The following is a 24,451-nucleotide window of genomic DNA, read 5'->3' as shown; positions in this document are numbered from 1 at the left end:
GAATCCACACATCAAAAAGCAGTTTCAGAGATAGCTTCTTCTAGTTTTTATTTGGGGATATAGTGTTTTTCCCCATAGACCTCAATGGGCTCCGAAATGTACCTTAGCAGATCCTACAAAAAGAGTTTTTCCAACCGGCTGAATCAATAATAATAATAATAATAATAACTCTGTGAGATGAATCCACACTATAAAAAGCCGTTTCACAGGTAGCTTCTTTCTAATATTTGTCTGGAGATATTTCGTTTTTCCCCATAGGTCCAAATTTCCTCCAAATGTCTCTTTGCAGATGCATGAAAACAGTATTCCAACCTGTTGAATGCAAAGAAATGTTTAACTGTGAAGTGAATCCATGTATCGCATAGCAGTTTCACAGATAGCTCCTTCCATTGTTTTATCTGGGGATATTTGGTTTTTCCCTACAGTCCTCAGTTTACGCCCAAATGTCTCCTCGCGGATTCTACAAATAGAATGTTTTTAACCTGCTGAAAAAAAGAAAAGGTTTACCTCTCTGAGATGAATACAGATATCACAAAGCAGTTTTGCAGATAACATCTTTCCAGTTTTTATCTGTGGATATTCTATTTTTCCCCTTCAGCCTCATGGACTCCAAAATTTCCCTTCACAGATACACCAAAAAGAATGTATCCAATCTTCTGAATCAACAGAACGGTTTAACTCTTTCCGATGAATTCACACATCGCAAAGCAGTTGCACAGATAGCTTTTTTCTAGTTTTATCTGTAGATATTCGTCTTTTCCCCATAGGCCTCAATGGGTTCCCAAATGTCCCTTTGTAAATTCTAGAAAAACAAAGTCTCTCCAACAGGCTAAATCAAAAAACGTTTCTATCTCTGTGAGATGAATGCAAACATCCTAAAGCCATTTCACATATGACTTTTTTCTAGTTTTTATCAGAGGTTATTAAGTTTTTCTCCGTAGGTCTCAATGGGCTCCCAAGTGTCCCTTCACTCATTCTACAAAAGAGTGTTTCCCACCTGCAAAATCAAAAGTAGGGTTTAACTCTGTGAGATGAAACCACGCATAACAAAGCAGTTTCTCAGATAGCTTCTTTCTAGTTTTGATCTACTGATATTCTGTTTTTCCAATATGCCTGAGTGGGCTCCAAATTGTCCTTTCAGGGTTTCTACAAAAAGAATGTCTCCTCATTGAAGAATCAAAGGAAAGTTTTAAAGTCTGTACAATGAATCCACACATCATAAAAAGCAGTTTCACAGGTAGCCTGTCTAGTTTTTATCTAGGGATATTCAATTTTTCCCCATAGGCCTCAATGGGTTCCAAATATTGTTTTGTACATTTAAGAAAAAAAAGTGTTTCCAACCTGCTGAATCAAAAGCTACGTTTAACTCTGTGAGATGAATCCACACATCACAAAGCAGTTTTACATATAGCTTCTTTCAGATTTTTTCTGGGGATATTTGCTTTTTCCCCATAGACCTAAAGTACTCCTATATGTCCCTTTGCAGACTCTCCACAAAGATTGTTTCCAAAATGCTGAATCTAAAGAAAGTTTAATCTCTGTGAGATGAGCACACACATCACAAGGCAATTTCATATATAACTTCTTTCTAGTTTTTGTCTGTGGATATTTGTTTTTTTCCCACAGGCCTCAATGGGCTCCTAAATGTCCCTTTGCAGATACTCAAAAAAGAGGGTATCCAACCTGCTGAATCAAAATAAAGATTTAATTCTGTCAGCAGAATCCACACATCACAAATCTGTTTCTCAGGTAGCTTCATTCTATGTTTTATATGGGGATATTTTGTTTTATCCCATAGGCTGGAGTGGTCTCCCAAACGTCCCCTCATGGATTCTCCAAAAACGGTGATTCCAAACTGCTGAAACAAAAGAATAGTTTAACTCTCTGAGATGAATCTACACATCACAAAACAGTTTCACACATAGATTCTTTCTAGTTGTTCTCTGAGGATATACAGATTTTCCCCATAGGCCTCAATGGGCTCCCAAATGTCGCTTCACAAATGCTTCAAAAAGATTGTTTCCAACCTGCTGAATCAAAAGAATGGTTTAACTCCATGAGATGAATCCACACATTACATCAGTTTCACACATAGCTTCCTTAGAGTTTCTGTATTGGGATATTCAGTTTTTCCCCATAGGCCTCAATGGGCTCCCAAATATTCCTTCACAGATTCCCTAAAAAGAACTTTTCAACCTGTTGAATCAAAAGAAAGGTTTAACTCTGTGGGATGAATCCACTTATCATGAAGCAATTTCAAAAATAGCTGCTTTGTAGGTTCATCTGGGGATGTTCGATTTTTCCCAATTGGCCTCAATGGGCTCCCAAATGTCCCTTTGCATATTCTCCAAAAATAGTTTTCTCAACCTTTTGAATCAAATGAAAGCTTTAGCTCTGTGAGAAGAATCCACATATCACCAAAAAAGTTTTAGAGAGACCTTCTTTCTAGGTTTTATCTGGGGATATTCTGTTTATCCCCAGAAGCCTCATTGGGCACCCAAATGTCCATTCCAAGTATCTCCAAAAAGAGTGTTTCCAACTTGCTAAATCAAATTAAAAATTTAACTCTGTGAGATGAATTGACAAGGCATAAAGCAGTTTCACTGGTAGCTTCTTTCTAGTTTTCATGGTTGGATATTTGCCTTTTCCCCATAGACCTCAACTGGTTTTCAAATGTCCCTTCACAAATTCTAGAAAAAAAGTTTTTTCAACATGTTGAATCAAAAGACAGGTTTATCTCTGTGAGATGAATCCACACATCACAAAGCCATTTCTAGTTTTTCTCAGGGGATATTATGTTTATCCTCATAGGTCTCAATGGGCTCCCGAATGACCCTTGGCAGATTCTAGAAAAAAAGTGTTACAAAACTGCTGTATCAAAAGAAAAGTTTAACTCTGCGAGGTGAATCAACACATCACAAAGCAGTTTCTTAGAGAACTTCTTTGTAGTTTTATCTGGAGATACTCGGTTTTTCCCAGAGGCCTCAGAGTGCTTTCAAATGTACTTTCAGAGATACTACAAAAAGAGTGTTTCCAACCTGCTAAATCAAAAGAAAGTTATAAGTCTGTGAAGGTAATTCACTCATCATAAACCAGTTTCACAGAGAGCCTCTTTCTAATTTTTATCTGGGGATAGTCAGTTTTTCCCCTTAGGCCACAATGCATTCAAAAATGTCACTTTGTAGATTCCAGAAAAAGAGTGTCGCCAAACTGTTGAATCAAAAGAAATAATTTATTCTGTGAGATACATTCACACATCACAAAGCAGTTTTACAGATAACTTCTTTATAGTTTTTAACTGGAGCTATTCCTTTTTTCCCTGTTGGCCTCAATTGTCTCCCAGACGTCCCTCCACAGATTCTACAAAAAGAGTGTTTCCAATGTGTGGAATCAAAAGAAAGATTTAACTCTATGAGATGAATCCACAGATCACAAAGCAGTTCCGCAGACAACATCTTTCTAGTTTTTACAAGAAGATTTTTTTAACAATAGGCCTCAATGCACTCCCAAATATCCCTTCACAGATTTTAAAACACAGTGTTTCTAAAGTGCTGAATGAAAAGGAATTTTTTTTAAATTTTTTATTATACTTTAAGTTCTAGGGTACATGTGCATAATGTGCAGGTTTGTTACATATGTATACTTATGCCATGTTGGTGTGCTGCACCCATCAACTCGTCAGCACCCATCAATTCATCATTTATATCATGTATAACTCCCCAATGCAATCCCTCCCTCCTCCCCCCTCCCAATGATAGGCCCCAGTGTGTGATGTTCCCCTTCCCGAGTACAAGTGATCTCATTGTTCAGTTCCCACCTATGAGTGAGAACATGCGGTGTTTGGTTTTCTCTTCCTGTGATAGTTTGCTAAGAATGATGGTTTCCAGCTGCATCCATGTCCCTACAAAGGATGGAAACTCATTCTTTTTTATGGCTGCATAGTATTCCATGGTGTATATGTGCCACATTTTCTTAATCCAGTCTGTCACAGATGGACATTTGGGTTGATTCCAAGTCTTTGCTATTGTGAATAGTGCCGCAATAAACATACGTGTGCATGTGTCTTTGTAGTAGAATACTTTATAATCCTTTGGGTATATACCCAGTAGTGGGATGGCTGGGTCATATGGTACATCTAGTTCTAGATCCTTGAGGAATTGCCATACTGTTTTCCATAATGGTTGAACTAGTTTACAATCCCACCAACAGTGTAAAAGTGTTCCTATTTCTCCACATCCTCTTCAGCACCTGTTGTTTCCTGACTTCTTAATGACTGCCATTCTAACTGGTGTGAGATGGTATCTCATTGTGGTTTTGATTTGCATTTCTCTGATGGCGAGTGATGATGAGCATTTTTTCATGTGTCTGTTGGCTGTATGAATGTCTTCTTTTGAGAAATGCTGTTCATATCCTTTGCCCAATTTTGATGGGGTTGATTGTTTTTTTCTTGTATATTTGTTTGAGTTCTTTGTAGATTCTGGATATTAGCCCTTTGTCAGATGAGTAGGTTGCAAAAATTTTCTCCCATTCTGTAGGTTGCCTGTTGACTCTGATGGTAGTTTATTTTGCTGTGCAAAAGCTCTTTAGTTTAATTAGATCCCATTTGTCAATTTTGGCTTTTGCTGCCGTTGCTTTTGGTGTTTTAGACATGAAGTCCTTGCCCATGCCTATGTCCTGAATGGTACTACCTAGATTTTCTTCGAGGGTTTTTATGGTATTAGGTCTTATATTTAAGTCTCTAATCCATCTTGAATTAATCTTCGTATAAGGAGTAAGGAAAGGATCCAGTTTCAGCTTTCTACTTATGGCTAGCCAATTTTCCCAGCACCATCTATTAAATAGGGAATCCTTTCCCCATTTCTTGTTTCTCTCAGGTTTGTCAAAGATCAGATGGCTGTAGATGTGTGGTATTATTTCTGAGGACTCTGTTCTGTTCCATTGGTCTATAGCTCTGTTTTGGTACCAGTACCATGCTGTTTTGGTTACTGTAGCCTTGTAGTATAGTTTGAAGTCAGGTAGCGTGACGCCTCCAGCTTTGTCCTTTTGACTTAGGATTGTCTTGGCAATGCGGGCTCTTTTTTGGTTCCATATGAACTTTAAAGCAGTTTTTTCCAATTCTGTGAAGAAACTCATTGGTAGCTTGATGGGGATGGCATTGAATCTATAAATAACCTTGGGGAGTATGGCCATTTTCACGATATTGATTCTTCCTATCCATGAGCATGGTATGTTCTTCCATTTCTTTGTGTCCTCTTTGATTTCACTGAGCAGTGGTTTGTAGTTCTCCTTGAAGAGGTCCTTTACATCCCTTGTAAGCTGGATTCCTAGGTATTTTATTCTCTTTGAAGCAATTGTGAATGGAAGTTCATTCCTGATTTGGCTCTCTGCTTGTCTGTTACTGGTGTATAAGAATGCTTGTGATTTTTGCACATTCATTTTGTATCCTGAGACTTTGCTGAAGTTGCTTATCAGCTTAAGGAGCTTTTGGGCTGAGACAATGGGGTTTTCTAAATATACAATCATGTCATCTGCAAACAGGGACAAGTTGACTTCTTCTTTTCCTAACTGGATACCCTTGATTACTTTCTCTTGCCTGATTGCCCGAGCCAGAACTTCCAACACTATGTTGAATAGGAGTGGTGAGAGAGGGCATCCCTGTCTTGTGCCAGTTTTCCAAGGGAATTTTTCCAGTTTTTGCCCATTCAGAATGATATTAGCTGTGGGTTTGTCATAAATAGCTCTTATTATTTTGAGGTACGTTCCATCAATACCGAATTTATTGAGCGTTTTCAGCATGAAGGGCTGTTGAATTTTGTCAAAAGCCTTTTCTGCATCTATTGAGATAATCATGTGGTTCTTGTCTTTGGTTCTGTTTATATGCTGGATTACGTTTATTGATTTGCGAATGTTGAACCAGCCTTGCATCCCACGGATGAAGCCCACTTGATCATGATGGATTAGCTTTTTGATGTGCTGCTGAATCCGGTTTGCCAGTATTTTATTGAGAATTTTTGCATCGATGTTCATCAGGGATATTGGTCTAAAATTCTCTTTTTTTGTTGTGTCTCTCCCAGGCTTTGGTATGAGGATGATGTTGGCCTCATAAAATGAGTTAGGGAGGATTCCCTCTTTTTCTATTGATTGGCATAGTTTCAGAAGGAATGGTACCAACTCCTCCTTGTACCTCTGGTAGAATTCAGCTGTGATTCCATCTGGTCCTGGACTTTTTTTGGTTGGTAGGCTATTAATTGTTGCCTCAATCTCAGAGCCTGCTATTGGTCTATTCAGGGATTCAACTTCTTCCTGGTTTTGTCTTGGGAGAGTGTAAGTGTCCAGGAAATTATCCATTTCTTCTAGATTTTCTAGTTGATTTGCGTAGAGGTGTTTATCGTATTCTCTGATGGTAGTTTGTATTTCTGTGGGGTCAGTGGTGATATCCCCTTTATCATTTTTTATTGGGTCTATTTGATTCCTCTCTCTTTTCTTCTTTATTAGTCTTGCTAGCAGTCAGTCAATTTTGTTGATTTTTTCAAAAAACCAACTCCTGGATTCATTGATTTTTTGGAGGGTTTTTGTGTCTCTAACTCCTTCAGTTCTGCTCTGATCTTAGTTATTTCTTGCCTTCTGCTAGCTTTTGAATGTGTTTGCTCTTGCCTCTCTAGTTCTTTTAATTGTGATGTTAGAGTGTCCATTTAAATCTTTCCTGCTTTCTCTTGTGGGCATTTAGTGCTATAAATTTCCCTCTACACACTGCTTTAAATGTTTCCCAGAGATTCTGGTATGTTGTATCTTTGTTCTCATTGGTTTCAAAGAACATCTTTATTTCTGTTTTCATTTCGTTATGTACCCAGTCGTCATTCAGGAGCAGGTTGTTCAGTTTCCATGTAGTTGACCGGTTTTGATTGTGTTTCTTAGTCCTGAGTTCTAGTTTGATTGCACTGTGGTCTGAGAGACAGTTTGTTATAATTTCTGTTGTTTTACATTTGCTGAGGAGTGCTTTACTTCCAATTATGTGGTCAATTTTGGAACAAGTACGATGTGGTGCTGAGAAGAATGTATATTCTGTTGATTTGGGGTGGAGAGTTCTATAGATGTCTATTAGGTCCGCTTGGTGCAGAGATGAGTTCAATTCCTGGATATCCTTGTTAACTTTCTGTCTTGTTGATCTGTCTAATGTTGACAGTGGAGTTTTGAAGTCTCCCATTATTATTGTATGGGAGTCTAAGTCTCTTTGTAAGTCTCTAAGGACTTGCTTTATGAATCTGGGTGCTCCTGTATTGGGTGCATATATATTTAGGATAGTTAGCTCTTCCTGTTGAATTGATCCCTATACCGTTATGTAATGGCCTTCTTTGTCTCTTTTGATCTTTGATGGTTTAAAGTCTGTTTCATCAGAGACAAGGATTGCAACCCCTGCTTTTTTTTGTTCTCCATTTGCTTGGTAGATCTTCCTCCATCCCTTTATTTGGAGCCTATGTATGTCTCTGCATGTGAGATGGGTCTCCTGAATACAGCAGACTGATGGGTCTTGACTCTTTATCCAGTTTGCCAGTCTGTGTCTTTTAATTGGAGCATTTAGTCCATTTACATTTAAGATTAATATTGTTATGTGTGAACTTGATCCTGCCATTATGATATTAACTGGTTATGTTGCTCGTTAGTTGATGCAGTTTCTTCCTAGCCTCGATGGTCTTTACATTTTGGCATGTTTTTGCAATGGCTGGTACCGGTAGTTCCTTTCCATGTTTAGGGCTTCCTTCAGGGTCTCTTGTAAGGCAGGCCTGGTGGTGACAAAATCTCTAAGCATTTGCTTATCTGTAAAGGATTTTATTTCTCCTTCACTGCTGAAACGTTGTTTGGCTGGATATGAAATTCTGGGTTGAAAATTCTTTTCTTTAAGAACGTTGAATATTGCCCCCACTCTCTTCTGGCTTGTAGAGTTTCTGCCGAGAGATCTGCTGTGAGTCTGATGGGTTTCCCTTTGTGGGTAACCCGACCTTTCTCTCTGGCTGCCCTTATGATTTTTTCTTTCATTTCAGCTTTGGTGAATATGGCAATTATGTGTCTTGGAGTTGCTCTTCTGGAGGAGTATCTTTGTGGCATTCTCTGTATTTCCTGAATTTGAATGTTGGCCTGCCCTACTAGGTTGGGGAAGTTCTCCTGGATGATATCCTGAAGAGTGTTTTCCAACTTGGTTCCATTTTCCCCCTGACTTTCAGGCACCCCAGTCAGACGTAGATTTGGTCTTTCTACATAATCCCATACTTCTTGCAGGCTTTGTTCATTTCTTTTTCTTCTTTTTTCTTTTGGTTTCTCTTCTCGCTTCATTTCATTCATTTGATCCTCAATCGCTGATACTCTTTCTTCTAGTTGATCGAGTTGGTTACTGAAGCTTGTGCATTTGTCACGTATTTCTCGTGTCATGGTTTTCATCTCTGTCATTTCGTTTATGATCTTCTCTGCATTAATTAGTCTAGCTGTCAGTTCTTCCACTCTTTTTTCAAGATTTTTAGTTTCTTTGCGCTGGGTACGTAATTCCTCCTTTAGCTCTGAGAAGTTTGATGGACTGAAGCCTTCTTCTCTCATCTCATCAAAGTCATTCTCTGACTAGCTTTGATCCGTTGCTGGTGATGGGCTGCGCTCCTTTGCAGGGGGAGATGCGCTCTTATTTTTTGAATTTCCAGCTTTTCTGCCCTGCTTCTTCCCCATCTTTGTGGTTTTATCTGTCTCTGGTCTTTGATGGTGGTGACGTACTGATGGGGTTTTGGTATAGGTGTCCTTCCTGTTTGATAGTTTTCCTTCTGACAGTCAGAAGGACTGTCTGATGGTCTGTTGGAGATTGCTTGAGGTCCACTCCAGACCCTGTTTGCCTGGGTATCAGCAGCACAGGTTGCCGAAGATAGAATATTGCTGAACAGCGAGTGTACCTGTCTGATTCTTCCTTTGGAAATTTCCTCTCAGGGGTGTACTCCACCCTGTGAGGTGTGGGGTGTCAGACTGCCCCTAGTGGGGGATGTCTCCCAGCTAGGCTACTCAGGGTTCAGGGACCCACCTGAGCAGGCAGTCTGTCCGTTCTCAGATCTCAACCTCCGTGTTGGGAGATCCACGGCTCTCCCCAAAGCTGTCAGACAGAGTCGTTCGCGTCTGCACCGGCCCCCGCTGCTTCCCCTGTTGGTCTTCAGCTGTGCGCTGTCCCCAGAGGTGGAGACTACAGAGATAGGCAGGCTTCCTTGAGCTGCTGTGAGCTCCACCCAGTTCGAGCTTCCCAGCGGCTTTGTTTACCTACTTAAGCCTCAGCGATGGCGGGAGCCCCTCCCCCAGCCTCGCCGCTGCCCTGCGGATAGATCGCCGCAGACTGCTGTGTTAGCAGTGAGGGAGGCTCCGTGGGCGTGGGACCCTACCCGCCAGGTGTGGGATACACTCTCTTGGTGTGCCTGTTTGCTTAAAGCGCAGTATTGGGGTGGGAGTTACACGATTTTCCAGGTGTTGTGTGTCTCAGTTCCCCTGGCTAGGAAAACGGATTCCCTTCCCCCTTGTGCTTCCAGGTGAGGCGATGCCTTGTCCTGCTTCAGCTCTCGCTGGTCAGGCTGCAGCAGCTGACCAGCACCGATTGTCTGGCACTCCCTAGTGAGATGACCCCTGTACCTCAGTTGAAAATGCAGAAATCACCGGTCTTCTGTGTCGCTCGTGCTGGGAGTTGGAGACTGGAGCTGTTTCTATTTGAAAAGGAATGTTTAACTTGAAGAGATGAATACACACATCACAGAATGGTTTCTCAGTTAGCTTCCTTTTAGTTTTTATCATGGGAGACAGGAATATTCAAAATTGGCCTCAAAGAGCTCCACAATGTCCATTTTCAGAATGGAGAAAACAGTGTTTCCAACCTGCTGCATGAAAAGAAAGGATGAACTCTGAGATGAATGCACATAACGAAAAGTAGTTTCTCAGAAAACTTCTTTCTAGTGTTTAGCTGAAGATATTTTCTTTTCCATCAGAGTCCTCAAGGCGTTCCCAAATATCCGTTTGCAGATTCTACAAAAACAGTGTTTCCAAACTGCGGAATCAAAAGAAAAGTTTAGCGAGATGAATGCACACATCACATACCAGGTCCTCAGATATCTTCCATCTATTTTTTATCCTGGGATATTCATTTCATCTCGATTGGCCTCAATGAGCTCCCAAGTGTCCATTCACAAAATGCACAAAAACAGTATTTCCAAACAGATGAATCAGAAGAAAGGCTTAATTCTGTGACATGAATGCACACATCACAAAGTAGTTTCTCAGAATGTTTCTTTCTATTTTTTAATCTGATAATATTTTCTTTTTCACCTTAGGCCTCAATGCACTCCCAAACACCCCTTCACAGATTCTAGAAAAAAAATGTGTTTCCAAATTGCTAAATTAAAACAAAGTTTTAACTCCATGAGATGAATGCACACATCACAAAGGAGTCTCTCAGATAGCTATCATCTACTTTTTATCCTGGGATATTCGATTTATCACCATTGGCATCAATTAACACTCAAAGGTCCATTCGTGGAATGGAATAAACAGAGTTTCCATACTGCTCATTCAAAAGAAATGTTTAACTCTGTGAGATGAATGCAAACATCAAAAAGCAGTTTCATAGAATGCTTGTTTCTAGTTTTTATCTGAAGATATTTTCTTTTTCACCGTAGGTCTCAATGCACTCCCAAATATCACTTCACAGATTCTACAAAAACTCTGTTTCCAACCTGATGAATGAAAATAAAGCTTTACCTCAATGAAATGAATGCAAACATCACAAAGCAGTTTCTCAGAATGCTTCTTTCTAGTTTTTATCTGAAGATATTTTCTTTCTCAGCATAGGTCCCCTTGTGCTCTGAAATATTGCTTTGCACATTCTACAAAAACAGTGTTTCCAAACTGCTGAATGAAAAGAAATTTTTAACTCTGTGAGATGAATGCACACATCACACGTCGTTTCCTCAGATAGCTTTCTTCTAATTTTTATCCTGGGGTATTCCATTTTTTGCCCTTGATGTCAATGAGCTAGCAAATGACCATTCGTAGAACAGACAAAAAAAGTTTCCAACTGGCTGAATGAAAAGAAAGGTTTAACACAGTGTAATGAATGCATATATCAGAAAGCAGTTTCTCAGATGGCTTCCTTCAACTTTTTATCTAGGGATATTCCATTTTTCATCCTTGACATCAATAAGCCATGAAATGCCCATTCGTAGAATAGAGAAAAACAGTGTTTACATGCAGCTGAATCAAAAGAAAGGTGTATCTCTGTGAGATGAATGCACACATCACAAAACAGTTTCTCAGAAAGCTTCTTTCTACTTTTTACCTGAAGATATTTTCTTTTTCACCATAGGCCTCAATGTGCTCCCAAATATCTCTTCATAGATTCTACAAAAACAGTGTATCCAAACAGCTGAATGCAAAGAAAGGTTTACCTATGTGAGATGATTACACACATACCAAAGCAGTTTCTCAGAAAACGTCCTTCTAGTTTTTATCATGAGATATTCACTTTTTCGTCATTTGCCTCAATGAGTTCTCTAATATTCATGCGCAGAATGGACATAAACAGTGTTTCCAAATTGCTGAATCAAAAGAAAGGTTTAATGCTGTGAGATGAATGCCCACATTCAAAGCAGTTTCTCAAAATGCTTCTTTCTAGTTTTTTTCAGAAGATATTTTCTTTTTCACCATAGGCTTCAATGCACTCACAAATGTCCCTTCACAGGTTCTACAAAAGCAGTGTTTCCAAACTGCTGACTCAAAGGAAAGGTTTACCTCTGTGAGATGAATGCACATATCACAAAGCAGTTTTCCAGATAGCTTTCTTCTGGGTTTTATCATAAGATATTCGATTTTTGGACTCTGGCCTCAATGATCTCCCAAATGTCCATTCCCAGAATGGACCAAAACCATGTTTCCAAACTGATGAATGGAAAGATATGTTTGTCTCTGTGAGATGGATGCAACATCACAAAGCATTTTCTTAGAAAGATTCTTTCCCATTTTTATCTCAAGATATATTCTTTTTCAACGTAGGCCTCAGTGCACTCCCAAATATCCCTTCACAGTTTCTACAAAGACAGTGTTTCCAAACTCCTGAATGAAAAAAAGGTTTAACACTGTGAGATGAATGCACTTATTACAAACAGTTTTCTCAGGTGGGCTCCTTCTAGCTTTTATCCTGTGATATTTGTTTTTTCACCATTTACCTAAGTGAGCTCCCAAATGTCTATTAGCAGAATGGACAAAAACAGTTTTTCCAAACTGCTGAATCAACAGAAAGGTTTAACCTGTAAGATGAATGCACACATCACAAAGTAGTTTCTCAGAACGCTTCTTTCTAGTTTTTATCTGAAGATAATTTCTTTTTCACTATAGGCCTCAATGTGCTACCAAATATCCCTTCACAGATTCTACAAAAACAGTGTTTCCAAACTACTGAATGAAAAGAAAGGTTTAACTCTGTGAGATGAATGCACACGTCACAAAGGGTTTTCTCAGATAGCTTCCTTCTTGCTTTTACCCTGGGATATTCGATTTTTTGCAATTGTCCTCAATGAGCTCCAAAATGTCCATTCATGGATGGAGAAAAACACTGTTTAAAAACTCCTGAATTAAAAAAAAGTTTAACTCTGTGAGATGAATGCATACATAACAAAGTAGTTTCTCAGAAACCTTCTTTCTAGTTTTTACCTGGAGATATTTTCTTTTCACCACTGCCCTCAATGCACTCCCAAATATCCCTTCTCAGATTCTACAAACAGAGTATTTCCAAACCACTGAATGAAAAGAAATGTTTAACTTTGCGACCTGAATGCACACATCACCAAGTTCTTTTGCCTGTAGCTTCCTTCTTGTATTTAACCTGAAATATTCAATTTCTCACCATTGGATACAATGAGCTCCCAAATGTCCTTTCACAAAATGGACTAAAACAGTGTTTCCAAACAGTTGAATTTTTAAAAAAGGTGTAACTCTTTGAGATGAATGCCCACATAAGAAAGCAGTTTCTCAGATAGCTTCTTTCTGTTTTTCATGTGAATATATTTTCTTTTACACTATAGACCTCAATGCGCTCCCAAATATCCCTTCGCAGAATCCACAAAAACAGTGTTTCACAACTGCAGAATGAAAAGAAAGGGTTAACTCTGTGAGGTGAATGCACACGTCACAAAGCAGTTTCTCAGATAGCTTCCTTGTAGTTTTTATCCTGGTATATTCTCTTTTATACCTTTGCCCTCAATGAGCTCCAAAATATGTATTCATGGAATAGACAAAAACAGTGTTTTCAAACTGCTGGAAAAAAAAAAACTTTATAAAATGAATGCACACATCACAAACCAGTTTCTCAGAGTGTTTCCTTCTTTTTCTCTTTAAATATTTTCTTTTTCACCATCGGCCTAAATGACCTCCCAACTATCCCTTCAGAGATTCTACAAAAACAGAGTTTCCAAACTGCTGAAAGGAAAGAAATGGTCAACTCCGTGTGGTGAATGCACACATTACAAAATGGTTCCTTAGATAGCTTCCTTCTACTTTTTTATCCTGGTATATTTCCTTTTTCGCCTTTGCCCTCAATGAGCTCCAAAATGTTCATTCACAGAATGGACACAGTGTTTCCAAAATGCTGAATAAAAGAAAGATTTAATGGGATGAATGGACACATCACAAAGCAGTTTCTCAGAAAGTTTCTTTCCAATTTTTTATGTGAAAACATTTTCTTTATTCACCATAGGCCACAATATGATCCCAAATATCTTCACAGATTCTACAAAAAGGGTGTTTCCGAAGCGTTGAATGAAAAGAAAGGTTTACCTTGATGAGATGAATACATACATTACAAAGCAGTTTCTTACAAAGTTTCTTTCTACTTTTTATCTGAAGATATTTTGTTTTTTACCATGGGCCTCACTTCACTTCCAAGTATCCCTTTGCAGATTCTACAAAACAGTGTTTTCAAACAGCTGAATGAAAAGAGAATTTTTACTTTTTGAGATGAACACACATAACAAAAAGTGGTTTATCAGATAGCTTCCCTCTAGTTTTTATCCTAGAATATTCGATTTTTCATCATTGGCCTCAATGAGCTCCAAAATATCCCTTCACAGATTCTACAAAGACAGTACTTTCAAGCTGTTGAATGAAAAAAAAGGTTTAACTCTGCCAGATGAATGCACACAGTACAAAGGGGTTTCTAAGATAACTTCCTTCCAGTTTTTATCATGGGGTATTTGATTTTTCGCCATTAGCCTCAATTAGCCCCCAAATGTCCAATCACAAAATGGACAAAATGTTTCCAAACTGTTGAATCAAAAGAAGGGTTTGCCTCTGTGAGATGAATGCACACATCACAAAATATTTTCTTAAAATTTTTCTTTCTAGTTTTTATCTGAAGTTATTTTTCTTTTCAATATAAGACTCAATGCATTTTCAAATATCCCTTTTCAGATTGGATTGTACAAAAACAGTGTTTTGAAACTGCTGAATGAAAAGGAAGGTTTAACCCTGTCAGAGGAATGCACACATCACAAAGTGGTTTCTTAGATAGCTTCCTTCTAGTTTTTATCATGGGATATTCGAGTTTTCTCCTTTCGCCTCTATGAGCTACAAAATGTCCATTTGCAGGATGGGCAAAAACAGTGTTTCCAAACTGCTGAACAAAAAAGAAAATTTTACCTCTGTGGGATGAATGCCCACATCACAATGCAGTTTTTTCAGGAAGCTTCTTCCTAGTTGTTATCTGAAGATACTGTTTTTTTCACCATAGGCCTCAATGAGCTCCCAAATATCCTTTCACAGATTCTACAAAACAGTGTTTCCAAGCTACTGAAAGAAAGGAAAGGTTTAACTCTGCTAGATCAATGCATACATAACAAAGCTGTTTCACAGGTAGCTTCCTTCTAGTTTCTATCGGGGGATATTCAATTTTTCGCCACTGACCTCAATGGGCTCCCAAATATCCCTTTGTAGATTCTACAAAAACAGTGTTTCCAAACTGCTGAATGAAAAGAAAGGTTTAAGACTGCGAGATGAATGTACACATCACAAAACAGTTTCTCAGATAGCTTCCTTCTAGTTTTTATCCTGGGATAGTCACTTTTTCGCTATTGGTCTTATTGAGGTGCCAAAAGTACATTCACAGAATGGATAAAAACAGAGTTTCCAACCTGCTGAATGAAAAGAAAATCTACCTCCCTGAGATGAATGCAGATATCACAAAGCGGTTTCTCAGATGCCTTCCTTTAGTTTTTATCCTGGTATATTTCCTTTTTCGCCTTTGGCCTCAATGAGCTCCCAAATGTGATTCTACAGAATGGATAAAAACAGTGTTTCCAAACTGATGATTCAAAAGAATCGTTTAACTCTGTGAGACGAATGCACACATCACATAGCAGTTTTTCAGAAAGTTTCTTTCTAGTTTTTATCTGAAGATATTTCCTTTTTCTCCAAAGGCCTCAATGTCCTCTCAAATACCCCTTCGCAAATTTTACAAAAACAGTGTTTCCAAACTGTTGAATGAAAAGACGGTTTTAACTCTATGAGACAAACGCCCACATCACAAAGTGGTTTCACAGATAGCTTCCTTCTAGTTTTTATCATGGTATTTGTCTTTTGGTCTTTGGCCTCAATGAGCTCCTGAATGTCTTTCTGCAGAATGGACATAAGCAGTGTTTCCAAACTGCTGACTCAAAAGAAAGCTTTAACTCTGTGAGATGAATGCACACATTACAAAGCAGTTTTGCAGAAAGCTTCTTCCTAGTTTTTATCTGAATATATTTTCTTTTTCACCATAAGCCTCAATGTGTACCCAAATACCCCTCCGCAGATTCTACAAAAACACTGTTTCCAAACTGTTGATTGAAATGAAAGGTTTAACACTGTGACATGAATGCATGCATCACAAAAAAGTTTTGCAGATAGCTTTCTTACAGTTTTTATCAGGAGATATTCAATTTTTTTGCCATGGGCCACAATGAGCTCCACATTGTCCATTCACAGAACGGACAAAAACAGTGTTTCCAACAACTGAATAAACAAAAAGATTTAACTGTGTGAGATGAATGTGCTCATCACAAAGCAGTTTCTCAGAAGACTTATTTCTAGTTTTTTTTCTGAATTTATTTCCTTTTCCACCATAGGCCTCAATGTGCTCTCAAATATCCCTTCAGAAATTTTACATAAACAGTGTTTCCAAACTGCTGAATGAAAAGATAGTTTTAGCTCTCTGAGATGAATGCCCACATCACAAAGCAATTTCTCAAATGGCTTCCTTCTGTGAGATGAATGCACACACCACAAAGCAGTTTCTCAGAAAGTTTCTTTCTAGTTTTCATCTGATGATATTTTCTTTTTCACCATAGGTCTCAAAGCGCTCCCAAATATCTCTTCACAGATTCTGTAAAAACTGTGTTTTCAACCTGCTGAATGAAAAGAAAGGTTTAACTGTTCGACATGAATGCAGACATCACAAAACAGTTTTTCAGATAGCTTCCTTCTAGTTTTTATCATGGGATATTCCATTTTTCTCCATTTGCCTCAATGAACTCCCAAATGTCTGTTTGCAGACTGGACAAAAACAGTGTTTCCAAACTGCTGAATCAAAAGAAAGGTATACCTCTGTGAGATGAATGTACATATCACAAAGGAGTTTCTCAGAAAGCTTCTTTCTAGTTCTTATCTGAAGATATTTTCTTTTTCACCATAGGCCTCAATGCGATCACAAATATACTTCGCAGATTCTACAAAAAGAGTGATTACAAACTGCTGAATGAAAAGAAAGGTCAAACTCTGTGAGTCGAATGCACACATCATGAAGTGGTTTTTCAGAGTACTTCCTTGTAGATTTTATCCTTTGATATTCCATTTTTCACCACTGGCATCAATGAGCTCCAAAATGTCCATTCACAGAGTGGACAAAAACAGTGTCTCCAAAATGCTGAATCAAAAGAAAGGTTTAACTCTGTGAGATGAATGCACACATCACAAGCAGTTTCTCAGAAAGATTCTTTCTACTTTTTATCTGAAGATTCTTTCTTTTTCACTATAGACCACAAGACGCTCTCAAATATTCCTTCACAGATTCTAAAAACACAGGGTTTCCAAACTGCTGAATGAAAAGTAAAGTTTAACTCTGCGAGATGAATGCATGCATCACAAAGCAGTTTCTCAGAAAGTTTCCTTCAAGTTTTTATCTGAACATACTTTATTTTTCAACATTGGCTTCTAAGTGCTCCCAAATATTCCTTCGCAGATTCTAAAAATGCAGGGTTTCCATACAGCTGAGTGAACAGAAAGGTTTAACTCTGTGAGATGAATGCACACATCACAAAGCAGTTTCTCAGAAATCTTCTTTCTAGTTTTTATCTGAAATATTTTCTTTTTCACCATAGGCCTCAAAGTACTCATAATATCCCTTTGCGTATTGTGCAAAAACAGTGTTTCCAAACAGGTGAGTGGAATGAAAGGTTTAACTTTTCCACATGAATGCATACATCACAAAGTTGTTTCTCAGATAGCTTCCCTCTAGTTGTTATCCTGGACTTTTCTATTTTTCATCATTTACCTCAATGAGTTCCAAGATGTCCATTTGCAGAATGAACAAAAACAGTGTTTCCAAACTGCTGAATCAAAAGAAAATTTTAACTCTGTGAGGTGAAAGCACACATCACAAAACTGTTTCTCGGATAGCATCTTTCTAGTTTTCATCTGAAGCTATTTTCCTTTTCATCATAGGCCTCAATGCACTCCAAAATATCCCTTCGCATATTGTACAAAAAGTGTTTCCATACTGCCAAATGAAAAGAAACATTTAACTCTGTGAGACGAATGCACACTTCACAAGGCAATTTCTCAGATATCTGCCTTCTAGATTTTATCCTGGGATATTCCATTTTTCACCATTGACATCAAAAAGTTCCCAAATGTCAATCTGGAGAATGGAATAAAACAGTGCTTCCAAATTGCTGAAGGAAAAGAAAGGTTTAACTCTGTGAGATGAATGCACACACCACAAAGCAGTTAAGCAGAAAGCTTCCATACTGCTGAATCAAAAGAAAGGTTTAACTCTGTGAGGTGAACGCACCCATCACAAAGCAGTTTCTCAGAAAGCTTCTTTCTAGGTTTATCTGAAAATATTTTTCTTTTCACAATAGAGCTCAATGCGCTCCCAAATATTCCTTCACAGATTCTACAAAAACAGTGTTTACAAATTGCTAAATGAAAAGAATTGTTGAATTCTGTGAGATGAATGCACACATCACAATGCAGCTTCTCAGAAAGCTTCTTTCCAGTTTTTATCTGAATATATTTTCTTTTTCACCATAGACCTCAATGTGCTCCAAAATATCCCTTCACAGATTCTTCAAAAACAGTGTTTCCAAACAGCTCAGTGGAAAGGAAGGTTTAACACTGTGAGGTGAATGCACACATCCCAAAGCAGTTTATCAAATAACTTCCTTCTAGTTTTTATCCTGGAATATTCTCTTTTCCCAATTGGCCTCAATGAGCTCCCTAATGTCCATTTGCAGAATGGACAAAACCAGTGTTTCCAAACTGCTAAATCAAAAGAAAGTTTTAACTCTGTAAAGTGAATGTCCACATCACAAAGCAGTTTATCAGAAAGCTTCTTTCTAGTTTTTATCTGAAGATAGTGTCTTTTTGACCAAAAGCCTCACTGTGCTCCCAAATATCCCTTCATAGTTTGTACAAAAACAGTGTTTCCAAACTGCTGAATGAAAAGAAGTGTTTAACTCAGTGAGATGAATGCAGACATCACAAAGAAGTTCCTCGGATAGCTTCCTTTTAGTTTTTATTCTGGGATATTCGAATTCTCACCATTGGCCTCAATGAGCTCCCAAATGTTCATTGGCAGAATGGACAGAAACAGTGTTTCCAAACTGCTGCATTGAAAGAAAGTTTCATCTCTGTGAGATGAATTTAGACATCACAAAGCAGTTATTGAGAAAGCTTCTTTCTAGTTTTTATCTGAAGGTATTTTCTTTTTTATCCTAGGAACAAAGGTGCTCCCAAATATTCCTTCACAGATTCTATAACAACAGTTTTCCAAACTTCTGAATGAAAAGAAAGTTTTATCTCTCCGGGATGAATGCATTCACTACAAAGTGGTTCCTTAGATAGCTTTCTTCTAGCTTTTGTCCTGGAATATTTGCTTTTTCACCATTGGCCTCAATGCACTCCCAAATGTGAATTTGCAGAATGGACAAAAACCGTGTTTCCAAACTGCTGCATCAGAAGAGTTGTTTAACACTGTGAGATGATTGCACACATCACAAAGCAGTTTCCCACAAAGCTTCTTTCTAGTGTTTATCTGAAGACATACCCATTTTCACCGTAGGCCTCAAGGAGCTCTCAAATACCCCTTCACAGATTCTACAGACACAGTGTTTTCAAACTGTTGAAAGAAAAGAAAGCTTTAACTCTGTGACATGAATGCACACATCATCAAGCAGTTTCTCAGATAGCTTCTTTCAAGTTTTTATCATGATATATTCACTTTTTTCATGTTTGGCCTCAATTAGCTCCCAAATGTCCATTTGCAGAGTAGACAAAAACAGTGTTTCCAAACAGCTGCATCAAAAGAAAGGTTTAACTTTGTGAGATGAATGCACACATCACAAAGCATTTTCTTATAAAGCTTCTTTCTAGTTTTTATGTGAGGATACTTCCATTTTTACCATAAGCCTAAATGTGCTCCCAAATATCACTTTGCAGATTTTACCAAAAGAGTGTTTCCAAAATGCTGAATGAAAAGAAAGGTTTAACTCTTCAAGATGAATGCCTGCATCACAAAGTGGTTTATCTGATATCGTCCTTGTAGATTTTTTACTGGAATATTTGTTTTTCTGCCATTGGCTTCTATAAGCTCTCAAATGTCTGTTTACAGAATGGACAAAAACAGTGGCTCCAAACTGCTGAATCAAAGAAATATTTAACTCTGTAAGTTGAATGCTGACATCACAAAACATTTTCTCAGACAACTTCTTTCTAGTTTTTATCTGAAAATATTTTGCTTTACACCATAGGCCTCAATGAACTCCCAAATATCCCATCACAGATTCTATAAGAACAGTGTTTCCAAACTGCTGAATGAAAAGAAAGGTTTATCTCTGTGAGGTGAATGCACACATTACAAAGCAGTTTCATAGGTAGATTCCTTCTTGTTTTAATCGTGGGATATCCACTTCTTCCCCTTTAGCCTCAATGAGCTCCCAAATGTCCACAGTATGGACAAAAACAGTGGCTCCAAACTGCTGAATGACCAGAAAGGTTTAACTCTGGGAGATGAACGCACACATCACAAAGCAGTTTTTCAGAAATCTTCTTAATAGTTTTATCTGAAGATATTTCTATTTTGCCATAGGCCTCAAAGCAGTCCCAACTATCCCTTTGCAGATTCTACAAAAACAGTGTTTCCAAACTACTGAATGAAAAGAAATGTTTCACCTTGCAAGATGAAACCACACATCACCAAGTAGTTTCACAGATAACTTCTTTCTAGTTTTTATTTTGGGATATTCTATTTATCCTAATTGGCCTTATTGGACTCACAAATATTTCCTCACATATCCTATTTAAAAAAGTGTTTCCAACCTGCTGAATCAAAAGAAAGGTTTAACTTGATGAGATGAATCCACTCATAACCAATCAGTTTCACAGATAGATTCCTTCTAGTTTTTATCCTGGGATATTTTGTTTTTCCCCAGAGACCTCAATTGCCTCACAAATGTCCCTTCCCATATTTTCAAAAAGAGTGTTTCCAACCTGATGAATGCCAAGAAAGTTTTAACTCTGTGAGGTTAATCCACACATCACCACACAGCTTTACAGAGAACTTCTTTCTACTATTTATCTGGAGATATGTTGTTTTTCCCCTTAGGCCTCAATAGATTCCAAAATGTCCCTTTGCAGAGTCTACAAAAAGAGTTTTTCCAACCTGCTGAATGAAAAGAAAGTTTTAGCTCTTTGATATGGATCCACACATCACAGAGCAGTTTCACAGATATCTTCTTTCTAGTTTTTATCTGCAGATTTTCTGTTTTTCCCAAAGGCCTCAATGGGCTCCCAATGTTCCCTTTGCAGAAGTTGCAAGAAAGGTGTCTCCAATTTACTGAATCAAAGAAAGGTTTAATTCTGTGAGATGAATCCACACATCACCAAGCAATTTCACAGATAGTTGCTTACTAGTTTTTATCTGGAGATATTTATTTTTTCCCATTGGCCTCAACGGGCTCCCATATGTCCATTTGGAGATTGTACAAAAAGAGTGCTTCCAAGCTGGTGAATTCAAAGAGAGTTTTACCTCCATGACATGAATCCACACATCACAAAGTAGTTTAACACATAGCTTCCTTCTAGTTTTATCTGGGGATACTCACTTCTTCAACATAGGCCTCAAAGGGATCCTGACTGTTTTCTGGCAGACTCTACAAAAAGAGTTTTATAGCCTGTTGAACCAAAATAAAGCCTTAACTCCACACATTGAATCCACACATCTTAAAGCAGTTTCACAGATGTCTTCTTTTTAGTTTTTATCTTAGCATGTTAGGTTTCTCCCCATAAGCTTCAATGAGCTCCCAAATATCCCTTTACAGATTCCACAAAAAATTGTTTCCAACCTGCTTAATCAAAAGAAAGGTTTAACTCTGTGAACTGAATTCACAGATCACCAAACAGTTTCACTGATAGCTTATTTCTACTTAATATCTAGGGATATTCAATTTTACCCTATAGGCTTCAATGGACTCACAAATGTCCCTTTGCAGATTTCTCAAAAAGAGTGCTTCCAACATGCTGAATCAAAAGAAAGTTTTAACTCTTTTACATGGATATAGACATCAACAAGAAGCTTCACAGATAGCTTTTTTCCCACAGGCCTCAATGGGCTCCCAAACGTCCCTTCACAGATTCCACCAAAAGAGTGTTTACAACCTGCTGAATAAAAAGAAAAGTTTATCTTTGAAAGTTAAATCTGCACATCAGCAAGCAGCTTTCTTCTAGTACTTATCTGGGGATATTCTGTTTTTTTTCCAATAGGTCTCAATGTGTTCAGATTGTTCCTTCACAGATTCGAGAAAAAAGATTGTTTTAGCCTGCTAAATCAAAAGAAATGTTTAACTCTGTGACATTGATCCACACATTGCCATGCAGTTTCACATATAGCATCTTCCTACATTTTATCAGGGGATATTCCATTTTTTTCCCCATAGGCCTCAAAGGGCTCCAAAATGTCCCTTTACACATTCTACAAAAAGAGTGATTCCAAGTTGCTGATTCAAAAGAAAGGTTTAACTCTGTGAGAGAAATCCCCACAAGTAGTTTTACAGGTAACTTCTTTCTAGTTTTTACCTGAGAATATTTGATATTTTCCAATAGGCCTAATGTGTTCCCAAATGTTCCTTTGCAAATTCTATGAAAAGCTAGTTTTCAACCTGTTGAATCAAAAGAAATGTTTAACTATGGGACATGAATCTGCACATTACCAAGCAGTTTCACAGATAGATACTTTCTGATTTTTATCTGGGGATATTCACTTTTTCTCTATAGGCCTCAATGGGTTCCCAAATGTCCCTTCAGAGACTCTACAAAAAAAGTGTTTTTTTACACTTTTGTTTCAAAAGAAAGGTTTATATCTGTGAGATGAATTCACATATCACAAAGCAGTTTCAGAGAAGATAGCTTCTTTCTACTTTTTATCTGGGGATATTCAGTTTTTTTCCATAGTCCTCAATGGGTACCCAAATGTCCATTTAGTTGATTGTACAAAAGAGTGTTTCCAACATGCTGAATGAAAAGAAAGGTTTAACTCTGTGAGATTAATCCACATGCCACCAGGCAGTTTCACAGATAGCTTCTTTCCGTCTTGTATCTGGGAATATTCGTTTTTCCCATAGATCACAATAGGCTCCCAAAAGTCCCATCACAGATTCTACTAATGAATATTTTCAATCTGATGAATAAAAAGAAAGGTTTTATTCTGTGAGATGAATCCACATATCACAAATCAGTTTCACAGATAGCTTCTTTCTAGTTTTCATGTGAGAATATCGAGTTTTTCCCCTTGGCATCAATGGGCTCCCAAATGTCCCTTCAGAGATACTACAAAATAGTGTTTCCAACTGACTGAATCAAATATAGGTTTAATTCTGTGAGGTGAATCCACACATCACCAAGCAGTTTCACATATAGCTTGTTTCTAGTTTTCATCTGAGGATATTCAGTTTGTACCCATAGACCTCCATGAGCTCCCAAAAGTCCCTTTGCAGTTTCTACAAAACTAGGGATTCCAATATGTGGAATCAAAAGAAAAGTTTAACTCTGTTAGATGAAACCACACATCTCAAAGCCATTTCACAGATTCCTTTTTTCTAGTTTTTACCTGGGCATATTCCTTGTCTCCCCATCAGCCTCAATGGGTTTCCAATTGCCCCTATGCAGCTTCTACAAAAAAAGTTGTTACAACCTGCTGAATAAAAAAAGAGAAAGATTTAACTCTGTGAGATGAATCCATACATCATCAATCGGTTTCTCAGATGGCTACTTTCTAGATTTTATCTGACGACATTTGGCTTTCCCCATAGGGTCAATGGATTCTTAAATGTCCCATCACAGATTCTACAAAAAAAAAAAGTAGTTCCAACATGCTGAATGAAAAGAAGAGTTTTAACTCTGTGAGGTGAATCCACCAATGACCAAGCAGTTTCACAGATAGCTTCTTTCTAGTTTTTATCTGAAAATATTCAATTTTCCGCATAGAACTCAATGGGTTTTCAAATGTTTCTTCATAGATAATATAAAAGAAGTGTCTCCTACCTTGTGAAAAAAGGCCTCAATAGGCTCCCAAATGTGACCTCTCAGATTCTATAAAGAAGTGATTCTAATCTGCTGAATCAAAAGAAATGTTCAACTCTGTGAGGTCAATCCAGAAATCACAAAGCAGTTACCCAGATAGCTTCTTTCTGGTTTTTATGTGAGGATATTTGTTTTTTCCCTGTATGCATCAATGGGCTCCAAAATGTACCTTTTTGGATTCTACAAAAAGAATGTTTCCAACCTGCTGAATCAGAAAGAAGGTTTATCTCTGTGAGATGAAACTTCACATCACCAAGACGTTTCACAGATAGCTTCTTTCTAGTTTTTATCAGTGGTTTTTGGGATTTTCCCCATATGCCTCAATGTGACCCTGTTTCTTCACACATTCCAAAGAAAGAGTGTTTGCAATCTGCTGAATCAAAAGAAAGGATTAATTGTGTGAAACGATTCCACACATATCAAAGCAGTTTTACTGCTAACTTCCTTCTAGTTTTTATCTAGGGAAATTCATTGTTTCCTTATTGGTATCAATGGGCTCCCCAAAGTCATTTTGCAGATTCTACAAAAAGAGTGTTTCCAACCTGCTGAACCAGAAGAGAGGTTT

The sequence above is a fragment of the Rhinopithecus roxellana genome, chromosome 7 (genome assembly GCF_007565055.1).
Source record: "Rhinopithecus roxellana isolate Shanxi Qingling chromosome 7, ASM756505v1, whole genome shotgun sequence".
In the NCBI taxonomy this organism is placed as follows: domain Eukaryota; kingdom Metazoa; phylum Chordata; class Mammalia; order Primates; family Cercopithecidae; genus Rhinopithecus; species Rhinopithecus roxellana.
The sequence above is the reverse complement of the archived record's forward strand: the minus strand, read 5'-3'. Positions refer to the sequence as shown.